The sequence below is a fragment of the Pan troglodytes genome, chromosome 7 (genome assembly GCF_028858775.2).
Source record: "Pan troglodytes isolate AG18354 chromosome 7, NHGRI_mPanTro3-v2.0_pri, whole genome shotgun sequence".
Classification (NCBI taxonomy): Eukaryota; Metazoa; Chordata; class Mammalia; order Primates; family Hominidae; genus Pan; species Pan troglodytes.
In genome coordinates, this window is record NC_072405.2 from 35,177,257 (window position 1) to 35,202,184 (window position 24,928).

A 24,928-nucleotide genomic window follows, 5' to 3' on the forward strand; every position below is an offset into this window, starting at 1 on the left:
GACAGTTCCTTCTTTAGGGAATGGGGGTCATAGAGATATCTTCACTCTCTAGCTTGTTTTCTTCTTTCTGATTGTAGCTCAGCTCCTTTTCTTTTCTTCTCTTTTCTTCCTGCCTTTAACCATTCTTCCATGAAACACTCAAGTGGGAGAGTTTGGTTGTTTGACAAAAAATGGGGAGGGTGGGTAGGGAGGAAGATGGAGTTTCTTTGTTTTCTAATTCCGCCCTACTTCGTTTCCTATAAGGGGACCAGGAACACTTTTCACTGGTCATCTTGGGGCTTCTCATCCCCTAAAGGCCATATTACCCCAACTTCTAGTTGTCAGCTATCCTTGTCAAAATTTCCTAATTTTCATACTTATATCCCACTTATTCACTAATCCCAGGTCAAGCTTCACTTCCTCCAAAAAGTCTTTTTCAACTATGTCAGCCTTCACAGAGCAACTGTCATTCTTTAGGAAAAATCAAAATTTAGCTTGTAATGATATATAAATTGCACATGCACGCTAATTTATACTCTCCCTCCTGATTTAACAATCCTTAAGGAACAGTCTCTCTTGTATCCTGCGGGCATTCTGGTTCGATACTAGGCACAGGGTTGATTGCCTGTTTGATACCTGCTTAAAACAGAAAATCCACTTCCAAGTTCTGCACACTGGTGTTTGCATGAGGACATGAGCCCCATTCCTGGAATTCCTACAATGTCCCAAGTGCTGAGCTGGGCACTGGCCATGCCAAAAACACATAAACACATTCTGTCCAGAGAGTGCTTACCTCTTCTTCCTGAGAAGATGGCCAGCTCACTTACACACTGAGTTCATTTTTGTCATGGAGATCATGAACAGAGGGTGCATTCCAGCTGAGCTGGTACTTCCTGCCCCTCAAAGCTCAGCTCAAAGTGAGTTTCCTTCTGTGGCCTTCCTCAGGCCATGGAACCTTAAGTTTCTTCATTTTTTTCCCTAAGACAATGAAAAGAAGAATGCTACAGTAATTAATGAAAGTCTCATGAGTGATCTCTTGCATCTATTTCCAGTGGATAGTTGGGTGTTTCTGACTGGCAAGCAGTTCTCCTGCAGACCAAATTCAGGGACCCAGGCTCCTTCCACTTGTGGCTCTGCCACCCGCAAAGGCCTTGGAGTGACCTGCATCCAGAGGGCAATGGCAGGGTCACATTATGACTTTTATGGCTCCAGTGACTCTTGCCTTCATGGGCTCCTTCTTCCATGCAAAAAATTAAAAATTATATTTTATAACTCTATTGGTATAAAGATGACTATATTGTATATAAATATATTTTTTTGGCCAAAAAGTCTATTTTGTTATCTTGATTTTAAAGAAATAGAAACGTTTCCATGAGGCCTTAAAACTCTTGCGGACCTGTGCTCATCTTTGTGCTTACCTCCCAGTCTGACCCCTGCGGTGCTCATCGATCCTATGCCCTTGGATCCAGCATGTGCCACCTTGCTTTGCCTTCTTGGCATGTTCCTGTCTGCCTCCCCAGACAGACAGCAAGATCTTGGGTCTTTTGCTAGCTCCCTAGCACATTACACCAAGCCTTGCCTAGGGCAAGGGTCTCCCAGTCTGATTCCTGAATATGACCAGTAGGAGAGCTATCTGCCAACCAGAAACACCCAGTTCCCAACTGGAAATAGATGCAAGAGATCATCTCATAAGACCTCAGTCAATTACTATAGCATTCTTCATTTCACTATCTTAGGAAAAATGAAAAAACTTACAGTTACACAGTCTGAGGGAGGACACAGCTATGTACGATTGTGCCCGTTCTGCAAATCACTAACCCTCAGTTTCCTCATCTGTAAAATGGAGGGCAAGAACTGAATCTCCCTCATGGTACTGCGTGAAGAAGAAATTAGATGATTCATGCAATGTGCCTAAAATAGTATCTGGCACGTTGTAAGCACTAAATAAAGGTTAACCTTTTTATTATTATGACAATACAACAATGATTCATATTTATGAAGTACTTGCGTTTTTCTAAAAACTGCCACAAGATGATAACATAGCTATAATCATAATGTCTCATTGCAGCCAAAACTTGTTTATGGGAAATGTTGAGGTTGAATGGAAATGTTAAAGACAGATGTGGATTTAAATCTCAGCGTTGCCACTTGCCAGCTTAGTGACATGTGATACTTACTTAATTTCTCTGAGTGTCTTAGTCTGTTTGGGCTGCTATAACAAGATGTCCTAAACTAGCTGGCATATAAAAAACAGAAACATATTTCTGATAGTTCTAGATGCCAGGAAGTCCAAGATCCAGGTACCAGCAGTTGCGGTGTCTGGTGAGGTCCACTTTCTGGTTCATAGAAGGCTCCTTCTATCCGTGTCCTCACAAGGTGGAAGGGACAAGACAGCTCTCTGGGGTTTTTCATTCTTTTCTTTCTTTTTTTTTTCTTTTTTAGCAACAAGAATGCTCAATTTATTTATTTTTTCTTAGCAACAGGAATGCCCAGTCTTGGGCTTTTTCCATAAAGACACGAATCCCAAACATCAGCGCTCTGCCCTTGTGACCTACTCACTTTCCAAAGGTCTCACTTCCTAGTACTATTACACTGGTGATTAGGTTTCAACATACAAATTTGGGGAGGGGTGGACACAAACATTCAGATCATAGCACTGAGACTCTGTCTTCTTACTTGTTTTTATTTTACTTTATTTTATTATTATTTTTTTGAGACAGGGTCTCACTCTTTCACCCAGGCTGGGTTGCAGTGGCGTGATCATGGCTCACTGCCCCCTCAACTTTCTGGGCTCCAGCAACCCTCCCACCTCAACCTCCTGAGTAGCTGGGACCACAGGCGTGTGCCACCATGCCTGGATAATTTTTATATTTTTGGTAGAGACAGGGTTTTACCATGCTGCCCAGGCTGGTCTCAAACTCCTGAGCTCAAGCGATCTACCTACCTGGACCTCCCAGGGTGCTAAGATTACAGGTATGAGCCACTGCACCTGGCCTTTCTTATTTGTAAAATCAGATAATAATACCACTTACTTCACAAGTATTAAGAAACTGTTCTTGGAGTGCTTGACACCAGGCTGCCTTTTCTTTTTTTTCTTTTGTCGAGAATAAAGATGACTGTCTAAACTCATCCATGGTTACGAAAGCTTCAAGTCCTCATTAGAGACAAACTTTGGTGTTAGGCTCAAGAATGCTAGCTCCCTTCCCTTTTCCCTATCCCTGTTAAAATAAAAAACACTACACACCTAGAAGGATAACACATGAGTCCTTCCTCAGTCATTAACACCTTAACCTAAATGTGCTTCTTGTCTCCAGAGAGCAAGCTCTATCAGCTGGGGAAAGAAGGGAGGGTTTAAGAATGTAGGGCAGGGGCACAGGTCTGTGATGCCGAGGACTGATTTTGTTTCTGTTGATTTTATTTTTCTGTGATACTGGCATTCGCATAATATGACAACATTTTCTGGATTTTAGGGGATCACATTCTCTGTCGAACTCTCCTTGATTAAATGAAGTCACAGGGTGAATATTTCAATTATTTCAAGCCTTTGTGGTCAGTGATCTAGTATTCAATTGACCTGAACACTGAAAACAGTCATCATGCCTATGGCTATTTGCTAGGGACACGTGATAACCACATGCAGGAATTCTGGGTAAGAGCCCAGGACCTCATTCCAACCCTGCCTTTCCCAAATACCTGCTCTGTGAGCCAAATTGCTTAATCTTAGGATTCTTTTGTTTCTTCTTTATAATTTTAAAAAGCACAGTACCTGCTTTATAAGGTTTTATGCATGAGATGGTGCCCATCAAGTGTATAGTGGCTGGTGTGTGATAATTTTGTAAAAGCGTCACATCCCAGTACAACAGAGCCACATGACATACATGACTGCTGGGAGCTGGGAAACACACTAGGAGCAGTGGTGCCTTCCAGTTTTCACCAGAGCAGGCACTGAACCTCCACTCACAATGCTCGGGAGACTCACCTAATGCCAAAGCCAGGGTCTAGATAAATCCTGCTTGACACAAGACCATATAAAGAGAGAGAGAAATATAGGCTGACAAAAAGTGGCTACAAAGCAAGGCAAATTCAAGTGGCTACTGGTGGCATGTATAAAACAGAACTGCCCTGGGAAAGGAACAATCAAAAAACAAGATGGTGCCTGGGGAACTTTCTCAAAAGTGAGGAAACAATAAGCTATGTGTGCTCCTTAAAGCAAAGATATGGCAAAGATCCCAATCCATCTCATATTTTTAATAAATATGTCATTCTAATAGAATTTTCCTTGGTACTTAAAATTAGATTATAAATTTTACCCTTAGGAGAAAATATAGTTAGGAAAAAGAAGGACGATTGAATGAATGACGAAAGGAAAAATAACAAGTGAACAGTCAGTAATATGATAATATGATAACATGCTTAAACACCTCTCAAAGAAATACAGCTACAAGTTACATAATCCTGGATTCCACATCTGGAAACAAGGAGCACTCCCTGTATTTGGAGTTTATTATAAATATAGGCAGAAAGGCTGCAATGGAATTCAGAAGGACAACCCAGTAGAAAATTGAAACCTGGAAAAAAAATCAGCAATTCCATAACACATCACTTATAGACAGCCCCACGCTGCCCCTGTTAAGTTTTTGCAGAAGAACATGAAAATCCTTAGCTAAGGTACAAACAAGCCAAGTAGAGGTCAACGCATTTGGGAAATAGTGGCTCCACACTCCTAAATGTCAAAGGTGTGTGTCTGGGGGGTGGGGGTGGGTGGGGAAGGTTTGTGGTATTTCAGGGAGAAGGAATGTCGGATGTTTGAAGACAGCACTAAGTGTATATTAGAGTGAGCACTGTCCTGGGCCTCTAATGGACTCCATTCTGAGATCTGTGTCAGAACTGTCAATAACCCAGCCTAGCCCAAAGCTGTTAATTTATCACCTCCCACCCAGAGCTGACCCTGCTTCTCAGATTGTTTCCAGGCAGGTCCCCTGCAGAGAAAGCCGAAGGATGGGTAGACACACAGGACTGGTATTAGAAGAGATGCTTCATGGTTTATTTCTTCTGCACCTGCCCTCAAAGCTTGAAGGCAGCTCTTGAAACCCTTATTTCCAAGAAAGGGGAGGAACTTGGCTGTGGTATTATGATGCTCCCTAAGATCTTGCAGTCTGAAAGCTGGCTTGGAGCCTTGTTTTCTTCTGCCATCTCCAGAATCCCAAATGTACTAATCAAGACTCCTTGTTCATGCTAGGATAACACATGACTGGACCACAGGGAAATAAATGGCCATGAAAAGATGACACCCTGAAGCCAGACAATATTCTCCTAACAAAGAAAGGGGAAGAGTTAACAGAGGGTTAAACCAAAGATGGTTTGGCTAGAGAGACAGCATAGTTGAACCTTCTCATCAGTTGTGGCTGTAACAAGAATTTGCAAAGATGAAGGTTTATTTAAGGAATTAACCAAGAAATAAGCTGTTCTGCCCACAGTCATCACAGCTGCCAAAACTCAAATTATTTTCTTACCCTGAGATGATCCTAGGGGAAAGCATGACTCAAGTTCTACCAGAGTGTCAACTACTCCCTCTGGGCTTATGTTAACTCTCTTGGAATATTAAAATCGTTTCTGTAGCCTGCCAGAACAAAGCTGGGTTGTTGCAGTAGCCTCCCAGATGAGGTTAGGGTCATTGCGGGCGGGAGGGAGTCTTTCTTACCTTTTTTCTTTTTATCTTATATACACAAAGTTCAATGACTGGATGAAAGCCCCAGATACTGGTCTGTAGAAGTGTCTTTGTTCTCATGGATGCACTGTTACTTCCTGGACTTTGGGGGACTGAGGTCTTTTATAGTTAAAGAAATATACTCAGGAGATTGGCCTGGTTGGGGCTCTGCCATCACAGTCTCTGGAGCTGTAACCTAATCACATATCCTTGGCAGCAAAGGCAAGATCCCCTGCTGACTTGTCAAACTCTCATATGGATGTTAAGAAGATTAAGATAATAGCATGCCTAACATAGCTAATAAGAGAGATTTAAAACAATTGGCAGAAACAGATTGAGTTATGAAATGCTTATTATGGATAATGATTCTGTGTCACAAAAACAGCATATAGGGTCAGCTTAATTTCACACACAAGTAAGGGGAGAAGAGATGCCAATGATGACGAGGCAGAGAGAGAGAGAGAAGGAGAGAGAGAAAGAGAGAGAGCCTGCTATGCCATGCCCAGTGCTCAAGTGGGCAGGCTGATACTGAGCTCTGCTGGGATTGCCCAGTACCAACCCCCTGCCCACACCCCACCACTGATCATGGCCAGTTTGGAAAGGGTGTAGAGGTTATGGAAGTGTCAGGTCACACCCAATATCCTAGACACTGGAGGAGGTACATCTGTGTCCAAATATCCTAAATAGATTTTCCTAAATTTGAGAATAGTCACTTCAATCTTTCTTCTTTCCAGCCTGGGTAGATCAGCCACATGCCAATTGTCTTCTTGTTTTCTTTCCAGGACAAGAAGAACATAGTTTCACTCGCAGGGAATGAAGGACCCTTTTGGGCCTTGGGGGGAACACGCTGCATGCAGCTTCCTTTCCATCCTTTCATCTTCTTTGCTGTCTAGTGCTCCTTGTCATGGTCTCTGGGGCTGTCAGCAGCCACCGCCCCTGTGCTTTGGGCTCCCTGCCCTGTGGAGTCCTGTCCTCCAGGCTGGCTTCCACCTCTCCCTAAGAGACACCTGGGCCTGGCCGTGTGGTTTGTAGGCTGGAGTGGGGACAGAGGCCTGCTGGTCTCACCCCACATTTCTCATCCATTTAGAGGAAGGAGCCACCTGAGAATCCAGGGACGCTCCTCTGGCTCACCAGCCTTCTCTTCCCCCTCCCAATCTCCCCTTCCTTTCACAAGGGAAGGGAGGAGATTTGGTTTGCAGCGAGAAATGTTGAAGTTGTGAACAAAGTCTTTGGAGTGGATTAGCCCTTTGATCTTCAGGTGGGATCTCCAGGTGGGATGCTCATGGTGAGAACAAGCAGCAGGCTGCTCTCCTGCCTTGCTGGTGAAACCGTGTCCCAGACCCCTGAGAAAGTGACCTGGCAACATCATTAAAATTGCAAGCACGCATTCCCTTTAAACCAGAAATCCCCCTCTTAGGAATCTCTCCCATAGAAGTAAAAGCATCTAGGTATAAAGGGACCTCTGTAAACAATGTGCACTCTTTGCGGAGGCAAAAGTCTGGAAACTAGATAAGTATCCTTGATAGAGGAAAGGAGGAATACAATAGACTACAGACACTGTTCAGAGAAAACTTAATGAAAACACTGGCAGACACAAATCAGGTTGTGGACATGTGTTTTCTTGGGAGAAATTAAGGAAGCTGAAGTTGGTGTATGGCACAAGAGATGAAGAGGGGTTAGTCGCTCCCAACAAACAAAAAAGAAAAAAAAAAACGAGAAAAATGATGACACTTTAACAGTTCAAGCAGATTGTCTAGGGCAGGGAAGTAGACTGAGAAACAGGCTCTGGGAAGTAGACTCTGAGACGGAGGTTTGCCTGCAGGAGGATGTGCCCTCCGTGTCACACCTGTGGGGGAGGGAGGCAAGCAGGATGGGGTGGGAGGAGAAGCCGGGCTGCCATGCAGTCAGGACAAAAGCCTCAGCCCATCCCGGGGAAGGCAGCATTGCTCTGGACAGCTGCCCAGTCATTGGATGTTGGCTGCCCGCAGGAAGGAGGAGACTCTCATTTGCAGTGGGCAGCCACCAGGAGTGAGACACAGCTGGGAGCTGCCAGGCATTGGCCCTCCCAGCACCATAGGGAAGGGACACAGAAGGCACACTGCAGTGCCCATTGCACGGGTGCACGATCACATGTATGTATATTAGTAAAGTTATAGATATACGTGTGTGTGGAAATCGATAAAGGATGAGAGTAGGCAGAAGGAAAGAGGGCCTCTGATTCTCAGAGTATAAAATTTATTTCTAACACTAGTGAGTCTGAAGCCTCACTGGATCCCATTCCAGTGGGAAACAGACGAGACTCTCAGCCTGGGCAGTTACAGCAGTGACACTGGCTGGATGATTTCCCTTGACCTCGCCATATGGAAGCCATGCAACCCAGCCCCCCATCATCTTAGCTCCTGAGAACTCTGACTGCCTTCTATTTTTGAATGGGTTGGGAATAGAACCAAGGGATAAATTTTGTCTCCCTTTTGCTTATCAGGGTTGGGTACCTTGAATATGGGTTCAAATTGGAACCAAAAATAAAATTCAAAGTAAACACCTCAGAAGGACACCCAGCTATCTCCATGGCAGAACTTTGCATAGGGTGCTGGAAAATTCAGGCAACTGCTCTGACCCAGCCCAAACTAAGAAGCTCAGCAATGACTCAGTCACTCCTCTTGAGAGCAATTAAGCTGCTATAAAACATGTAGGAACCTGATAAGTAGACATACCATCAGTCCCTAAGTCCCACCTTCTCCTAGCACCATATTGCTAAGGCAAAGCAGAGACAATTCATTCGGCTTGCATATTTTCCTCAAGACTGTCTTTCATACTTCTCTGAATGAGATTTTGTTTCTATCAGCAAGTGTTTAAGAAACTATGGAGAGGAAGAGGAGGCTGGCATATGGCTTCAAAATAACTTATTTCTGTTGATATGAAAAGAAAGCCTGTTATATTTCAATAGGATATCTTCATGTATTTAGCATTGTTCTGGAAATAATAGCTAATGCAATGAGCCAAGGAAAAGGTGAGTTATATGTATTGAGAAGGAGGAGAAGCAGAGTTAGTAAATATTGATAATTTTTGTATGTCTGGATAACTCAAAAGTTATTAGCTGGAAAAAGTTATTAGTAGTATGTAATAAGAAAGCAGGAAGGTAGCTGGGTAAAGGTTAAATATATTAAAATCTATAGCTTTCTTATATGCCAGCATTAATTGTAATTAGAATGTAAATATTCTACTCACAGTAGCAACAAAACTATAAAATACCAAGGGATACATTTAATAAGCAATGTATACAATAAACAATAGAGAAAGCTACAAAGATGAACTGACTTGAAAGAAGTAATACATTCTGGGATCGAAGTCTTTAGGTTGTGAATATATCAGTTTTATCCATTCTGATTTATAAATTAACAGCATTTCAACAAAGAGTTTACTTAGAACTAGACAAAATAATTCTAAATTTTACCTGGAAGAATAATTATAGGTGAAAAACTAAAATGAGATGGGTGGAAAGGGGGAGCTTTTCCTATTTGATATTAGGATGTGTTTTTAAGTTGCATTCATCTACAGATAGGAAGACCAAAACACAAATCAGGACATCTGCTGATTATTCAGCCATTTCTGATGTTTCCAGACATGGAAATTAACATTCTCTCTTTCCTCAGTTGACCATAGATTCTCATGAGTGTTATTTAGCCTTGTAGAGCACAGCAATCTCCACCTAGATCCCACCAGCCCAGAAGAGCCATCAGCCCCTGCAGTCAGATAGTTCTTCACTTTGGACCTGTATTCCTCTGACAATACTGAGTGCATCTCCAAGGGCAGAGTATCAAAGCATGTCCTCTGGCTGGGTCTACAGGACACCAACATCTGGCAGAGAACTGACCCATCCAGTTGGAACTCTGGACTTTTTCCACTTCCACCTTTTGCTGGATAGGTAAAACATGCAGACTTCTATTTTAATTCTTCACTTGTTTCCTGGGATTTTTGATGCCACATATACCAAGCTCTCAAATCATCGTGTAAAGGGCCAGTTTTTCTCAAATCCATTGTGCACCATGATGTTTTTTAAGTGTATGAAAAATAAATCATAAACAATGAAATTAAAAAGAAAGCCAATGTCAAGCAAATACAAGCCCCCATTTTTATTACTACATTTCATAGAAATCAAGTTACTCTGTCATGTTGCCGTATATGTCCTTAAACACTTATTTTCTTTGGTGGCCTGACCCTTATCAACTGACTGCACCATTAAATAACTCATCACAAGGGAACTGGCTACTACTTTAGCTATTAATTCTTTATGCCTTGTGATCTAAGTAACAAGACAATCTTACATTTTTATAACACTTAACTTTTTGTAGTGTGCAAATTATTTTCCTCTCCAACAACACTATTTTGAGGTAAGTGGGGCAGTTTTTACAAACCCAATTTCTCAGATAGTGTATTAGTCTGTTCTCAAACTGCTAGAAGGACATACCCAAGACTGGGTAATTTATAAAGGAAAGAGGTTTAATTGACTCATAGTTCTGTAGAGCTGCGGAGGCCTCAGGAAACTACAGTTATGCTGAAAGGGGAAGCAAACAGATTCTTCTTCACAGGGCAGCAGGACAGAGAAGAATGAAGGCCAAGCGAAGGGAGAAGCCCCTTATAAAACCATCAGATCTTGTGAGAACTTACTATCACGAGAATAGCATGGGGGAAACTGCCCCCATGATTCAATTACCTTCCACTTGTCCCTCCTACAACACATGGGAATTATGCGAACTACAATTCAAGGTGAGATTTGGGTGGGGATATACTCAAACTATGTCAGGTAGGAAATGCAATTCCTCATAGAGATATTCAGTGACATGGTCAAAGGGGTTACTGACAAAGCTGGAATGCACCCTGGAATGCCCTCCCTGATTCATTATTTTTTGTTATTTCCACTTCTTCCCCCCTGCTTTTCCAATGCATTTTTATTCATAGTTAAGTCATGATTCAGGGCTCCAGGGTGAGGATCACCATGTACCCAGGTTTCCCTTTGCCTGGGAGAAGGATGAAGGACGTAGGAGGGGTAAGATGCAGCCAGTTCAGATCTTTCCAGGAAATGTGCCTTTAGCCCAGCTGTCATGCTAGACTGAAACCCAGGAGCAGGGCAGAAGAACTTGTACACACACTGGTATCATTCACACATAGAGACATCACACCCTTCAGCGGTTGTTGCCTTCTCACAGAGGTGGAAATCCAGGAAGTTCTGCCAGCAGTTCCTAGTCTGGTTGGGGAAGCATCTGTCAAAAGGGACAGTCTTGTAGTTCTTGATTTTGGTCTCCATGTCTTTTGCCAAGGTGCTGACTTCTAAAGATGCTCATGATGCCGCTGGTAGCTCAGTGTGACCCTCAGCAAAGACATCAACTTTGGACCTCATTCCACTCTTTAATGAATCTGTTTGTGTCTCAGTTAATGGAGCTACTGATGACTGACTCAGTGAGTCTAATCCCATGACCCTGACTGACAAAGCATTGTAAATGCTAATCCTGCAAAAGTCCCTTCTACTGTTATCTATGCCTTGGAGAGAAAACCCACCAAACTGAACAATGATGATGTTCTTACACAGCAGCGCTGCATTAGGAAGAAAATTTCAAATAATCCATCACCTCGTGTGAATATTTCCACAAAACAGCAAATTTCACTAAAAACTCTCATTAAACACTTTAAGAAGAGACGTGTAGCGAGTTATTTAGGCTACATAAACCAAAACCAAAGTGATATTGTTGGTCTGGTAGTTCTTTCTTAAAACTGCAGGTAACACATATAAGAGCAAATAAGTAGCGTCTTATAGGCCAAGTTTACAAAAATAAACTACAAAGAGATGTGAGAAATTTTAAACAAAATCTCTGCTCATTGTTCAGAAGGAGATTCTCTTCTCTGTGCTCTTCAGGAGGGGCCAGCAGTGGTATTTGGGCTGGGTGGCAAGTGAAGGGGAGTGCTTAGGTCCCTTCAGACTGTGTGCCAGTGAATGCAGTTCCAAAGAGCTGAGAGAAGGGCAAACGACCAGCCCAGGAAGGCAGCATAGTACAGGGGAAAGCCCTTTGCTCCAGAATCCAAGGGTTTTGGTTTGAATCTCAGCTTTGCCACTTCCTAACTGGGTAATGGGCCCTCACCTCACTCTGCCTAATAGAACTGTGATTACTAAACAAATGTAGATATACAATGGCTAGTATATAAGTGCTGAGAGATATTTGTCCTTGTCAATAGAAAAAAAAAAAGCATATAGAATTCACCTTCCTCTACCAGGCATGTGCCTGGACCTCTTCAGGCTTTTTAAAAAAGCTTTTTAAATTTATTTTTGTCTGACATTGATTATGTGGAATAAAATATCTCCAGGTGCGGTGCAGAGTCTATATGAAGAAGCACAGATAAGAAGAGAAGTAGTCACATTAAAGTCAAATTAAGAGTCCTATTAAAGTTTACAATAGCCAGGCTGGGCATGGCAACTCACACCGGTAATCCCAGCACTTTGGGAGGCTGAGGAGGGCAGATCACTTGAGGCCAGGAGTTTGAGACCAGCCCAGCCAACACAGTGAAACCCCATCTCTATTAAAAACACAAAAATTAGCCAGGTATGGTGGTGCATGCCTATAATCCTAGCTACTTGGGAGGCTGAGGCACAAGAATCGCTTGAGCCTGGGAGGTGGAAGTTGCAGTGAGCCAAGATGGCACCATTGCACTCCAGCCTGGGTGACAGAGAGAGACTCTGTCTCAAAAAAAAAAAAAAAAAAAAAGTGTACAGTAGCCATTGGGCTAGATAGCCTGAGGCCTAACCAGTGCCCACAGTGGGGATGTGTTATAGCACAGGGAAAAAAGCTTTGCTTTATGAGACAATTTTGCAAGGGCTATTCTGACACACACCTGAGTGAGCTGACATGTTTGGAGAAGACTCAATGAGTAGAAGCTCAGTACCTCCCATGTATGCTCAGAATGTTCCCACTTTTACTGCTTTGATTCCTATCTCAATACATTACTTTAGTCTCTACCAAAGTAATATGGAAGACAGAATTAGAATTGTCTTTCAGTGATTGTATGCAGTGCAATGTACAACCAGGACAATTCTGTTGTTTTTCCGGCTTGAGTTGCTCCAGTTGGCTGTCTATACCAATCACAAGACTTGTATTTCTCAGGACTGTGCAAAGTTAAGCCAAGTAGTTGAGTACAAACCAGGACAGGCGTTTAATGATACAGATGTTCTACAACGTGTTTTCTTTTTTTCAGGCACCAGAAATCTATGTGGTTACTTTCTTTAGTTTATAAGACCACATGTAAGTACTTTGGACAATTGATGTATTTTTCCTTTTTACATTCAGATATTTAACAAAGCAAGGCACAGGTCTAGGCTCTGTATGAATCTATATCTGAAGAAGCCAAGTTGGAGCAGCTTACAAGCAGATCCGAGTCACTGACACCACCTTCCGAGGCTTAGTGATGAGTAGAAAATCCAGACCCTTCACCCCGCTGCTCATCTGAAATAGAGGACAATAACTGGAATCTTTATGCTCTCCAATAATGCAGGACTTGACTTTGAGTCTCTTCAATTTAATTGAACAAATATTTATTCAGGACTTACTACTGTGCTTAGGCCCTGAGGATTCCAAGCTGATAAGACTGATTCAGGTTAGGCCTATGGAATACAATTTAGAGCTTACAAGATGATCACCTAAGCCACTTTCATCATTCAGCTGGTGAAGAACTGAGCCCTGGAGAGAAGGAAGCTTCCCAACGGCACAAAGCAAGGGAGAACCAGGGTCATTCAAAAATTTGAAATGGTAAAAATGTAGATGCCATTACTATCAAAAAAGTGGTAGAAGATAAAGGTACTGTGTGCAAGTCCCTATTCTGTAGCTTTGGGCTTAGATGTGGATCCATTCCTTACCTGGACACAGAGGAAAGGCCTCCCTCCTTAATGTCTGCATAGGGCCACCCCCTCAGGTAAACCACCAGTGTGTCCTCTAATGTGTCCCCTCAGCTCTGGAACCAGAGTTAAGGCCACCTGACCCTCACCATGTGACTAGCTCTATCCTGGACAAGTCAGATATTAAACCCAGTATAATGAAAACCAGGTCTTTACATTAGAGATTTTTGTTATTTCAATAGATATCAAGATAGACTTGCAAGCAAATTTGTGTATTTAAAGCATATGATATAATGATGGACTATGCATGCTAATTATATTAGAAAGTAATAAGGGTGCTAGTTAAGTGGTGCTTCACTTCTCTGTGAAGAATTTTTTTTTTTTTTTTTTTTTTTTTGAGATGGAGCCTTGATCTGCACCCAGGCTGGAGTGCACTGGCGCAATCTTGGCTCACTGCAACCTCCGCCTCCCGGGTTCAAGTGATTCTCCTGCCTCAGCCTCCTAAGTAGCTGGGACTACAGGCTCCTGCCACCACGCCCAGCTCATTTTTTGTGTTTTTAGTAGAGACGGGGTTTCACTGTGTTAGCCAGGATGGTCTTGATCTCCTGACCTTGTGATCCACCTGCCTCGGCCCCCCAAAGTGCTGGGATTACAGGCGTGAGGCACCATGCCCGGCCTAAAGAAGTTTTTTGACTTCCTAAACTTCAAACTGGAAAACCAGCCTCCTCGGACTGTACCTGTACAGTGATTTTGGTCCTTTATTGGGCTTAATTACATGCTAGTCTCCACCTTGAAGTCAGGGTCTGTTCCTGTCTGGCGCCTGGTAGACTCTCAATGTTTCTTGAATAAAGTAAATAAAAGATATTTTGAGATCTTAGTCCACTCTGGGGTGGCTTCCCAGAAGAGAAAAGCTAGGATTTATTTTAAGAAATGGAAGTAATTTGGTGGAAGGAGGCATATTTCTTCCTTAGTGCCCTCAACAAGCCTAGAAAATAGGAGCAGGTCTTGGGGTGGGGTGGTGGGAAGGGTGTGGGGGGAGGAAAGGCACAAACTATGTGATTCCCCTATGGCTAGAGAGAAGCTCTCGGAGGCAGGCTAACTCTGCCAAGGTCAAGGAGCAAACAGGAATGGAAGCCTTGACCCTCGGTCCAGCCTCACACCACATGTTCTCTATAGGAGACACCTTTGTACGGAGCTTCGCACTGACCTTGAGAAATAATTTCCATCTGGAATTCTGGGTGAATCACAGGAAGGCAATCTGCAATTTCTCAAGTTTGCACTTGGCTGGGGTTGTCGAATCTATGTTGTAACCCTTATGAAACACTATTGCTCAAGAACATTCGAATGGATGCAACATTTGTAAATTAAAAGCCTGCTGCTTTAATTCCCTTCCAATGGACACAGTTAGACATATACAGAAGTCACAATTGGATGCAGCTGGAGGTTTGACTTTGCGAGGATGGGAGACTGGAAACCCCTGGGCATTTGGTCAGCACAGTAGCAGAGTGTTAGGGTTTGGGAAAGTAGCGGCTGGGTAGGAGAAGGTGTTGCATGCAATGTTTTTCTTCCTGGTATTTGTCCTGGGAGATCCATATTGACACCTGAACTTTGTGACACAGCCGAGCCCTGCTCCACTGGCTTCTATACAAACAACATGATGCAAACCAGCTGGGGCCAAAGCAGTTACCATGGAAACCCTAGAGTTTGGTTTGGAAAGTAAAAGTAAAAGACATTTATGATGACCACAGCAATGGTTTGTACCAATGCACTTCTTGGGAAGTTTCTTTTTTATCCTGAACTTTAGCGTTCTTTTTTTTTTTTTCTTGCCCTGTGGAATTTGGCAAAAGAAAAATTTAAAATCAGATTGGAAATATTACCTTCCCCATTAAATAGCTAAAACAGGAAGTCTTGATTTATTCAAACCATATTTGCTAAAGACAAATTTAACTCTAAATGGAGAAACCGCTTAAAGGTCAAGTTTTGTCTTCGATACTTTGAAAGAGTTGCTAAGCATTTTTGTCCCCTATGGAGGCTGGGTTGACACCAGGAGGTGTTATTTGTGTTATTTCCCCTCAACCATTTTTCCACCTCTCAGTAATGACAGGAGAATTATGGCTATAGAGAGCAAACACAGCCTTATGTGGGCATGATCACAGTTGTAGCAAGCCAGTCACGATAGCAGGAATAGGCTGGTTGCATGAGCGCACTGGGTGAAGAATACAGAGGACATTAAGGGCACCAGAGAGAACAGGTTCAATTTCTACTCTGTCACTTACTTGCTGCATGATCCTGGGCCAGTTACTTAACCACCCTCTACCACAGTTTCCTCAGGTTGGAAATGAGAATCAAAATGCCCAACTGCCCCCAAATGTTCACATGGATTCAGTGAAATAAAGCACATAAAGCACAAACTGAAATCCAAATGGAAAGCAATCACAAAAAGAATCCAGTGGAAGGGAAGTGGGAAGTAGCAGGCAGATAAGGCTCACAGGCTGGCTTCAAGCGACTGTTCCAGTCTCAGAGGACCACAGTCTCAAGGCCACCTACAGTTCCCTTTACCCCCCACTGTCTGAGCCACCAAAGCCTACCCCACTCTTGCACCTCCTTTCTTACTCCCTTCCAACTGTGAAGGCATCAGGCTTTCTCAGATATCCTTTGCATTCAAATCCTCTCAACCACCGCCTGCAGATTCTCCTCCTTCTGTACTCATTTTTCTTTTCTTGGAAAAAAACAAAAACAAAATTGGACCCTTGGTGGAGCCCTTGATGGTGACAGCACAATCTTTCATCCCTTTGCTTTGTCCTCTCAGGTCCTGGCTCTGTTCCTCACCTCCACTTTCATTTCCACATCCTCCATGACAAGCCTCCTGTCCCTAACATTCAGCTGAAACTGTTCCTAGATCCCAAACTCCTATCCTAGCACAAGAGAAAGCTGGTGGCATTCCTATTTAGTGACATCTCTTCCCAACTCTGCATCAGCTTTGATAGGTCACAAATGACCTCAGATTACTAAACACTATTTTTTTTCTCGTTTTCTTTCCCCTTGACTTCTCTGCTGCATTTGACATTGGCGCCACTTTCTCTTCACTAAAATTCTCTCTTCTTTTTGTTGCCAGGATTTTATGCTGTGGTGAGTCTCCCACTTTTCCAAAACGTCGTGCAATTTCTGCTTGTTTTTCTTCTGCCTACTCATGCCAACATATTCTAACATTCAGCCCTCCTTAGGAGATGACCCATTCCCTTAGCTTTGCTATTTTCTATTCCCATGACTCTCATCTCAAGAGCTCTTCTTCACCAAATGCCAATTATTTCTGCTGATCTCTAGGTCAACCCTGTCCAACAGAACATTCTGAGAGGATGGAAATATTCTATGCCTGGGCTGTAGAATGCAGTGGACATTAGCCATATGAAGCTATGGAGTACTTGAAATGCAGTTAGCCTGACTGCAAAACTGAATTTTTAATTTTATCTAATTTCAATTTCAATTTAATTTATTACATGTGGCTAGAGGCTACCATATTGGACAGCATAGTTCCAGATAGTTTCACTTAAACACCATCATTTCCGGCAAAATATGATCAATACTAAAGGTTTTCTGGAACCAACTCCTCTCCCAGCCTCTCTGTCTATGGACAACTACTCCCTACTGCATGCAAAGCTCAAAAGCCTCTTTTATTAATTCCACTCTGATTCCTCAGACGCAGTCTCTGATTCCCATTGACCTGCCTTGAAATATCCCTGTTCTCTCCCCGACCTTCTGTATTTTACTGCCACACCCCTGAGCAGGTCCTCATTCAAACCTAAACAGCCAGCCTGAATCTCTCACTTCAACACACCTTGCCATCACTGCAGACTGGATCTTATTCTAACACTGCTCTGCAATGTTGCTTCCCTGCCTCAAACCCCCAGTGGCTCCCCACTTCCTCTGATTTCATGGCCAAAACCTTTGTCTGGTTTTCAAAAAGACACCCGGAATAATATTGTCCCTGGTCTGGGTCAATAATATTGTCCCACCAAGTCTGGACAATAATATTGTCCCACCAAGTCTGGTTTTCCATGACTCTCTCTCTCTCCACACACACACACACACACACACACACACACACACACACACACACACACAAACACATACACACACCACTCAAGAATTATCTCACAAGCTCATGAATGTGCTGTGTTCACTCCTGTCTTGGAGCTTCTATTGGCTTTTCAAATCCTCTATTGGCTTTTCAAATTCTACCTTTCAAGACCCAGTTGAAGACTCCTTCCCTCTATGGAAACTTCCCTAATTAAGACCTGTCTGGCATATCTCCCCTCTGGATTCCTAGACCATTTATAATGAGTGTTATCTTGTCCTGATGACTATTGTTTCACGTGTGCTATCCTTTTCCCCAGATTAGACTTGAAGAAAGTGGCTCTTCTTCTTCCTGACCTCCAGAAGACTGAGCTCAGAACCGAGCCCGCAGCAGATGCTCAGTGCTTTGTGAACATGTCTTGATTCATCAGCAAGTGCAGGATAAGAACCGGATGTGACAACATCTGAGAGCTCAGTGAACATTAGACTCGCCTTGTTAATAATTTACTCCCTTTGTCCCCTAATTTCCTGCTCATCCCTCTATTTCTCCTGGCCCTTTTCAGCTTCAATTCCTCTCATTTGTCCACTTCTTCCCTTTGTCCAGTAAACCACATGGGCTAATCAGGGTTGGAGTAGAGAGTGTAGGATTGTCTATTTTCTCTTGGAACTGATGGCCGTGGTGAACACCTTGTTTGCCATATGATCAACATGGCTCTATGAGGCAGTTAAAACTATGTAGACAAAATTATTTTTGTCAGATAAAATGAGGATAAAAATACCTCCTCATCAAAATATAGAGGAACTATGGAATTAAATGAATAATGAGTAATGGGCTAAGAATATAGGATTGGATGTACCAGAATCACAGTGCAACTGCCTCATAGAAATGCTGGGCATTTTCATCTTAAGGGATGATCCAGAAGGGCAAAGTTTAAAACAAAGGAACTGATTCAAGTGCAATATTTTACATTGTGTAAATATCTGAAGGAATTCACAAACGGACCACGATGGCTGCAGAGACACAGTGGTAAAGTGCTTAATAAATTGGCGAACACGTGTTGTGCCATAAATGTTAGGTGCATAAAGCAAATTATGGTTATTTGTTTCCCTTTGTGTTTTTCTAATCAAAGATTTAAAAATCATGGGAGTTTTGAGCATCATGAGATAACGAGTGTTGTGATACAGGTCCACCATTCCTTTTCCAAAACCTTTGGTATTAGATGTGTTTTGGAAATCAGGATTCTTCAGATTTTATAAAGGTCATCTGGATCATATGTTGTATATTGTATACTACTACCAGTGAGATATGGGTCAGCACCCTACAATCAAACACACAAATATTTCTGCAACGCAACATGTAAAATACAAAATCTACAAATGGACTCACCTGAGTTCAGATTGAGTTCATTGCCAAATGAGTTCTGATAAGGTCAGATTTTGGCCCCAAATTATTAAGGGAGAGCTTGCGATTTTCAGAGCTTTTGAACTTAGGAATACAGACATTGTGTACCTGTCCTATTCTACATCATTTTCTTTAAAAAGAGGTAGTCTTTTTGAAAGTTTCTATTAAACTTTTAGAGATGTAAAAAATAGTGGGTAGTAATTACATAACTTACTACAAAGCTACAGTAATCAAAACAGTGTGGTACTGTCATAAGGATAAAGGACATATGAAATGTGGAATACAATTCCATTTGATGGAATAGAATTTAGACTCCAGAATGAACTCATTTATCTATGGTCAGTTGAATTTCGACAAGGGTGCCAAGACCACTCAGTGGGAGAAAGAATAGTTTCTTCAATAGATGATGCTTGGACAATTGGATTTCTACAAGCAAAAGAATGAAATTGGAAGCTTACCTCCTATCATGTATAAAAATTAACTCAAAATGGATCAAGGACCTAAGTGTAACTATAACTCTTAGGAGAAACTATAACTCTTAGGAGAAAACATAAGGATATATTTTTGCAACTTTGTCAGGGATGTCCAATCTTTTGGCTTCCCTGGACCACAGTGGAAGAAGAAGAGTTGTCTTGGGATACATATAAAATACACTAAAACTAACAATAGCTGATGAGCTTTAAAAAATTGGAAAAAATCATAATGTTTTAAGAAAGTTTATGAATTTTTATTGGGCTGCATTCAAAGCCGTTCTGGCCATGGGTTGGACAAGCTTGAATTAGACAATGATTCCTTAGATATATGACACCAAGAACACAGGCAACAAAAGAAAAAGTAGATAAATTGGATGTCATAAAAATTAAAGACAGCTGTCCACCAAAGGATACTATCAAGAGTGTGAAAGGGCAACCCATGAATGAAAATATTTGCAGATCAAATATCTGACTAGGGTCTGGCATCCAGAATATATTAATAACCCCTGCAACTCAACAATAAAAAGACAAATAACCCAATTAAAAAATGGGCAAAGGATGTGAATAGATATAACTCCAAAGAAGTTATATAAATGGCCAAACATGCACATGAAAAGACACTCAGCATTATTAGTCATTAGGGAAATGCAAAGCAACATCACTAGAGATACTATTTCACACCCACTAGGATGGACATCATTTTAAAAAATGACAAGTAATGGTGAGGATGTAGAGAAACTAGAGCCCTCAAACATTGCTGGTGGGTGTGTAAACTGGGGCATTTGCTGTGAAAAACAATTTGGCACTTCCTTAATTAGCTAAACATAGAAGTTCCATATGACCGAGCAATTCAACTCCTAGGGGTATACCTGAAAGAACTGAAAACTGGTACTCAAACAAAAACTTGTACATGGATGTTCATAGCAATGCTATTCATAGTGGTCACAATGCAGAAATAACTTAAATGTCCCTCAATGGAGCAATGGATAAATAAAATATGGTACATTCCTACAAATAAATAGTATTCAGTCATACAAAAGGAATGAAGTCCTGAAACATGCCATAACATGGATGAAGCTTGATAACATTATGCAAAATGAAGAGGTATACACAAAAGGTCACATATATGATCCCATTCATATGCAGTATCAGGAATCAGCACATCCATACAGATTGATGGCTGCCAGGGACTTGGGGAGTGGGGAATGCCGAGTGATTGCTAATGGGACCCAGATTTCATTCTGGGGTCATGAAGTGCTTTGGAACTAGATAGTGGTGATAGTTTGATAACATTGCCGATGTATTAAATGCTACAGAATTTTACAATTTAAGATGGTTAAAATTGTGAATTTTACGTTATGTGAATTTAATTACAATTAAAACAAAGTGAGTAGACAAATATTGCCTCTTTGGGGACCTCAAGGCATCTGGAGACCTCAGGGTTTGTTTGGTTCATGTGTTTTGTTTTGTTTTGAATCACTAGCTAAGATGTTGGCAACACAGTAAACAAAATCTGAACGATAATAATAATTGATGTCTGCTTTAAATGTGCTGTTTCTGATGTATTTTTGTAAATTTCAGGAATTCCTGTAGCATAAACCAGAGTTTGTTAATCTTGGCACTATTGCCATTTTGGGCTGGTTAATTCTCTGTTGTGGGGGCTGTCCTGTGGTTGTGGAACATTCGGCAGCACCCCTTGTCTAACCCACACAATGCCAGCAGCATCTCCCACCCGAACTGTGACACTATGACAGAAAGAGGTCTTGGGCCAGGCGCAGTGGCTCATGCCTGTAATCCTAGCACTTTGGGAGGCCGAGGTGGGTGGATCACTTGAGGTCAGGAGTTCGAGACCAGCCTGGCCAACATGGAGAAACCCCGTCTCTACTAAAAACATACAAAAACTTAGCCAGGCGTGGTGGCAGGCACCTGTAATCCCACCTACTCAAGAGGCTGAGGCAGGACAATTGCTTGAACCCAGGAGGCAGAGGTTGCAGTGAGCTGACATCGCGCCATTGCACCCCAGCCTGGGCAACAGTGAGACATTGTCTCAAAAAACGAAACAAAACAAAAGAAAAACACTAACAAAAACAAACAAAAAGAAAAACGTCGCCAGACCTTGCCAAGTGCCTCCTGGAGGTCAAAATCACCCCTGATTGAGAACTACTAATGTGACCTCTTTAGGAAAAGTTTATTATCCTGGGATTTTATCCTCTTCTAAAATTTCTTTTTAAAAACCCATTTGTGAGATTGTTCTTTAGTAATTTCCAAATGACAGCAAACTCATGAAACAAAACAACATGAAAATTCCAGGTAAATGTCAAAAACCTTTTTCCTTAAGAGGAACTAAACTACGCAGTCCACTTGTAGACAGTAGGTTTCTCACTGGCAACAAATGGTCTGGCAATAAGCTAAATGTGGATAGCACATAAAAAAAGTGAATGTGCAATGTTCCCTTTTCAAACCCTTTTTGGGCAAAGACGACTGCTCTGCCAGCATTCCAGTATAATGACAGCTCATGTGCCCTTTGTCAACCTTGCCTCCTTCTCCTTTGAAAATACAAACCACACTTCTTCCCAAACTTCTTCTGATACCATTTAATGAGTCTGGGATCAGATACTGTTAGCACAGAGAGCAACCTGTGCTCCAGAACCCCCTCAGCAGCCGCTGCCAGCAGGAAGGGAGGGCTGAGTGTTCAGGACGCAGGGTTCCCTGGCTGCTTCACCAGCGCAGTGCTGCCTTTATCCATTTTATGTCTTGGATTTCTGAGTGGGATTTATTTTGCACAAAGAGTTCTGAAGCTGAGAAGTTTGAAAGCCACTGGCTCAACCCAAGCCCCTCTCCTACAGATGAGGACACCGGAGTGCAGAGCGAAGGGCAGGACCACGTGTGATTCCAGGGCTTTTAACTGTAGCCAGGCCCCTTTCCTCTGTTCCAGGGAAGGCAGCCAGGCAGCTCCTGCAAGATGTCACTAATCCCTTGCGTGCCTCAATTTCCTTATCTCTACATGAGCATAGCAACCTCCATCTTCCTGGCTACTTCTGGGATTTAAATTTGACACAGTAAGTGCCATGCAAGTACCACTAATATGGATGGAAAGTTTGTGTCCTCCCCAAATCCACATGTTGAAACCCTAACCACCAGTGTGATGGTGTTAGGAGGTGGGGCCTTTGGGAGGTGATTAGGACTAGATGATGTCATGAGGGTGAATCCTCATAATGAGATTCATGCCCTTATACAAAGAGGAAGGTACCAGAGAGCTCTCTCTCTCTCTCTCTCTTCATCAGGTGAGAATGCAGGGAGAAGGCAACCATCTGTGACCCAGGAGGAGAACCCTCACCAAGAGCCTGACAATGCTAGAACCCTGATCTCAGACTTCCAGCCTCCAGAGCTCTGAGAAGTCAATGTCAGCTGCCTAAGCTGCCCAGTCTATACCTGCCCAGGTATTCCATTATGGCAGCCTGAGCTGACAAGTCTACCGCTTGACATCACACACATCCTCAGGTGTGTGAATGGTTTCACTTCTTTTTTCCTAGGAAAAGAGTCATTAAACTCTACACGTTTCACACAATCCTCTTGTGATCACAGCCACAAGGGAAAGCTCAGCTTACTGAACTGTGTAGGGATTCTGTTACTGACTGACTGCACAGTTGTCTTCCTCTAACTGTTGAGAATCAAAGGCTATAGGAGGATGTGTCTGCTTTGTCTTGAACCACAAACTTCTGAAGGACTGAAGGAGAGAATCGCACTGTGGGTGACTCACTTCTGCTTCACACTCTGATATCCCCATGAAAAGGAGCCTGCACACAGGCAGTGAATTCCAGATGGAGCTGAACTCTCAGGTCCTCTTTCTAAATTCTCAATCTATCTAAAAGAATACACATACAGGTGAAATTTTACCTCCCTGCTAAAAACCTTAGGGAAAGCCAAAGTTCATAAGCCAGAATCTCTGAGAAGTTTCTTGAAACTATAGTTTGGTTAGGACCAGCCTGAATAAAAAACGGATGAATCCTCGGTTCATATCAACAAAAGACGGGAAAGATGGAATGGCTCCAGTTGCTTCTCAGGAATAGCCCCAGGGGCTTGAGAGAGCAGAAACTGCAACACACACAGGATCAGGGCCAGCTTGTCAAAGGCAAACCTCAATGCTCACATCCAGGCAGGATGGGAAGGACCCTGAACTTTCCCAGGCAAGGTCAGCAGACAAAGGAGGTTCTCTACAACAGGTGCCCAGGCAGTCAGTCATGCCACCCGGAGGAGAGGGCACTACACACCCTGCACCAAACAGACAAGAGAAACAGCATTTGTTGTGCAAAATCAAAACATGTTACTTCCATCTCTTGAAGGATGAAGAGATCTGTACTCTGGCAGATTCGAATCACAACAAAGGCAATCCATTTCCTTCTTCCCTTAATCTGGATCTGAAAGATTTGAAGAGGAACCTACCCAGTTTCAAACAAAGCCCATTTCAAATTTTAATACCAGGTCACCCTCTATGAGGTTGAAGAAAAAGAGAAAAAGTACTGTTCCTATGAAAAGCTTCAGCTATTCAATAGAGGAGATTGATCTGAGGAATCAGAGCAAGTGTACACCTTTAAAATGGTGATGCGGAAGATGATCTCTAAATTGTATTCAAACAAGACTTAAGCAGCTGTTAGGCTCACAAAACAAGTGTAGGGGGTGACGAAGATGGACAGTGTGCCCACCACATGGAGTGGGATGGAGGGAATATGGAGATTGTGTATTACAAAAACCAAATAAGTAAAGTGGAGCATGAACTTGAGAAATTCAAATGGAAATTTAAAAAAAAATAGTAAAAAAGTGACTAATGAGAGAGAAATGCCAAAAAAAAAAAAACCAAAAAAAAAAAACAAAAACAAAAAAAACCAGGGCAGGTATAGGAATTGAAATTCCAAGAGGAAGATCAGAGCAGAGGACATCATCATTAAAGGAGGCTGCCTTTGGCTTCAGAGCAAAAGGTGCACTGGATCTCAAGCAATAGCAATGAAAAGTTACCCCAAACAGAAGCCCCCAGTATATATACTTTTTAATTTAATAGAGAAAAAAATTTTATAAACATCTTAGTTGAAAAATAAATACACAAAGAGAGTACTTGACAAAAAAACAATAATCAAGGGGACCTCACGTCATTTATGAAGCATTAAATGCCAAGAAACAAAGAAGCAACAAGAGTATTTTGAAATGCAAAACAAACAAACAAAAAAGAAAAACAAAACCATCACTTGAATTCTATGTCACATAAGTTGTCTTTCATGTGTTAAGGTTCAGGCCTGGAAGGGTTGAGAAAATGTGTTCTGCTTATACCTTTTTTGTTGTTGTTGTCAGAGACAAAGTGTTGCTCTGTTGCCCAGGATGCAGTGCAGTGTGGAAATCTCGGTTCACTGAAACATCTGCCT

At 42.3% G+C, this 24,928-nt stretch overlaps 1 protein-coding gene and 1 pseudogene across 4 annotated transcripts in view; both read right to left on the reverse strand.

Moving 5' to 3' along the window:
- Positions 1–24,928, reverse strand: part of ADRA1A (adrenoceptor alpha 1A) — a 113,951-nt gene that overhangs the window by 72,872 nt on the left and 16,151 nt on the right. The gene's annotated exons all lie outside the window — the stretch shown is intronic.
- Positions 3,109–16,421, reverse strand: LOC112204204 (cytochrome c oxidase subunit 6B1-like; annotated as a pseudogene).